Source organism: Chrysochloris asiatica, unplaced genomic scaffold, assembly GCF_000296735.1.
Source record: "Chrysochloris asiatica unplaced genomic scaffold, ChrAsi1.0 scaffold00018, whole genome shotgun sequence".
NCBI classification, from domain to species: domain Eukaryota; kingdom Metazoa; phylum Chordata; class Mammalia; order Afrosoricida; family Chrysochloridae; genus Chrysochloris; species Chrysochloris asiatica.
Genome location: NW_006408536.1, coordinates 19,913,612 through 19,917,049, shown reverse-complemented (window position 1 = coordinate 19,917,049; position 3,438 = coordinate 19,913,612).

Here is a 3,438-nt window from a genome sequence, read left to right as displayed (position 1 = left end):
CGCAGCTTCAGAATTCACTTTAGATAAGTTTCCATTGTAAATGATTTCTCTGTCTCTTTGAAAAGTATGTAAATCAAGATGTTTCTTAAAAGACCAGGAGCTAGGGTTTTTTGAAATGTAACCATCAAGGAAGGTGACCCCTTTACCTGCTAGTTTCCAGGAAAGAAATTAGCATAGCTTCAGGTATACTGGTAAAGATACTAGAAACTCTGCGGATTTTATCTTAAAAACATTTATGTGATGGCTTGTATCTACTCAACTATGTAAAGGGCCAGATTTCTTTCTGTCTTTGCAATCTCTTTAGTTGATTGCCTGTGATTCATCATATTCTGGTATAGTGTATATTCGATTTAAAAACAACAAAAAAAGATTTTTCTCTTTTGTTTCTTTTTCTCACTTTTTATTTTGAATTGAGTGAAGATTTACAAAGCTGATCATCAGTTTTACATTTCAACAAATCACACACTTGGTTTCATCTCAATGATTGCAATTCCCTCATGTAACATCACCTGCTCCACTTCCTCTCTGTATTTCCTATTTCCATTCCTCCTTCTTTCTCAACCTGTCTAGATTTTATCCTTAGGTAAATTCTGCCCTTTTGTTCATGAATGGGGGACCATTCTACGGTGTGCATACTTCACTAGTGTTGCTGTTTTCCCTATGTTGTTGTTGTTTTAAGTTCTGACTCATAGAGACCCTGTATACGGTTTCCAAGGTTGCTGGCTTGAACTGCCAACCTTGTGCTTATCCTACAGAGTCCCACCAGGACTCCTCTAAATTTACTACTTGGCTAAAAATTGAGCCATGGGGTTCTTTCTCTTTTTTATGGAGAAATTTCCTGGATTGGGAGTGGATTTGGTTTTTAATTAATTGTTCCAACACTAACAGGATCTCAATAATGAAAATACTATTAGGAGGATATTGGGCATTTAATCTACTGTTCCTATTGAAAGAATATATGGTATAAGAAAATTGTAGCGAGGCTGTCCTAAGAAAAAAAATAGACCCCAAATTCAATCATATTTTTAGAGACCCCTTTATTAAGCCTTAAGTAGGCAAAGAAAAGACAAATCTCCAAATGAGGGAAACCATCACCAAGAAAGAAGGAAAAGATCAAAATGAATATCAGAAGAGACACTGAAACTTGCTCTCCAGCATAGAGATGCTAAAGCAAATGAAAGAAATGAGCAAGTACAAGAACTGAACAGAAAATTGCAAAGGTCAGCTCGAGAAGACTAAGTCAAATTTACAACAAAATGTGCAAAGATCCGGAGTCAGAAAACCAAAAGAGAAGAACACACTCAGCATTTCCCAAGCTGGGAGAACTGAAGAAAAATATTCAAGCCTTGACTTTTGTCATTGAAGGATTCTCTGGGCAAATTATTGAATGATGCAGAAAGCATCAAGAGAAGATGGAAGGAATACACAGACAGAGTAACTGTACTAAAAGGAAAGGGTCAATGTTCAACCATTTCAAGAGGTAGCATATGATCAAGAGCCAATGATACTGAAGGAAGAAGTCTACTGTGCATTGAAGGAATTGGCAAAGAACAAGGCTCCAGGAATTGATGGAATAAAAATTGAAATCTTTCAAGAAAGTGAGGCAACACTGGAGGCATTCACTCATCTATGTCAGGAAATTTGGAAGGCCAACAATCTGGCCAACTGATTAGAAGAGATTCGTATTTGTGCCCACTCCAAAGAGAGGTAACCCAATGGAATGCGGAAATCATCAGACAATATCTTTGATATCCCATGCAAGTAAAGTTTTACTAAAGGTAATAAAGAAACGTCTGCAAGCACACATTGACAGAGAACTTCCAGTAGTTCAAGCCAGATTCAGAAGAGGAGTTCTCATTGCTGATGTTCAACAGAACTTGGCTGAAAGCAGAGAATACCAGAAAGATGTTTACCTGTACTTTACTGACTACGCAAAGGCTTTCGATTGTGTGGATCATGACAAGCTATGGACAACATTGCAAAGTATGATTATTCCTGAACACTTCATTGTGCTCATCAGGAATCTGTACCTGGACCAAGAGGCAGTTGTTCGAACAGAACACTGGAACGTTGAATGGTTTAAAATTAAGAAAGGTGTGTGACAGGGTTGCATTCTTTCACTATACTTATTCAACCCGTATACTGAGCAAATAATCCGAGAAGCTGGGTTATATCAAGAAAAACATCGTATCAGGATTGGAGGAAGACTCATTAACAACCTGTGATACGCAGATGATACAATCTTGCCTTCTGAAAGTGAAGATGACTTAACATACTTACTGATGAAGATTAAAGACCACAGCCTCTGGCATGAATTGCATCTCAATGCAAAGAAAACAAAAGTCTTCACCACTGGACCAATAAACAACATTCTTATCAATGGAGAAAAGATTGAAGTTGTCAAGGACTTCATTCTTCTTGGATCAACTATCAACACACGCGGAAGCAGCAGTCAAGAGATCAGACGACGTATTGCATTGGGCAAATCTGCTTGCACAGGAACTTTTTAAAGTGTTAAAGAGCAAAGATGTCAGCTTGAGGACTAAGGTGCGCCTGACCCAAGCCATGGTATTTTCAATAACCTCATATGCATGTGAAAGCTGGACAGTAAATAAGGAAGACTGGAGAAGAATTGATGCTTTTGAGTTATGGTGTTGAAGGAGAATATTGAAAGTGCCATGGACTGCCAAAAGAACCAACAGATCTGTGTTGGAAGAAGTGCAGCCAGAGAGCTCCTTGGAGTCCAGGATGGCCAAACTTCGTCTCTCTTTCCTTTCAGTGGTCCTCCTTGGAGCCCCACAGGCTGACCTCTAGTGGTCTTCAGAAAGACAGTAACGGCCTGAGACTATCTCGAAGGTGATGTCCACCAGCTGGGATGGATTCATGCCAATTGCCTTGTGGAATTTCTTTCTAATATCCAGGGTGATTTGGGAAATGAAAATCATGTTAACCATTTGGATATTCGGGTATTTGCTGAGTTCTCAGGATCAAGGTCTGTGTACTTACAGTAAGCCTGGTAGATTCATTCAAAGAATTCAGAGGGGTCCTCAGTTGGCTTCTGTTGAACTGCCTGTACCATGTTCAAGCTTTTTTGTTTGGAGCTTCCTTTTTCAGACCTCTGAGAATGTACCTTTTGTAGTGTTCCAGCCATGGCAGGCCCATTTCGATTCCAATTTGTGTCAGCTAGAGGAATTGCCTTGCTGGAGTAAGGGTCCCTTACAGGTTTTTCTCCATGGATGCGTGCTGCTTTGTCCCATGCCTTATCTCAGACTAGCCTTCTTTCATCGCTGTAGCGTTGCCAACAGAGCCCGAATATCTGCCCAATAGGATGATGGGTAGCAAAAACAATGGTTATTACATTTGTCATTTTGGTTGGGTCATCCTGGTGTGGCACTGTGTGGGTAAATGCACTGGACAACAAAGTCCGTCCAAACCCCA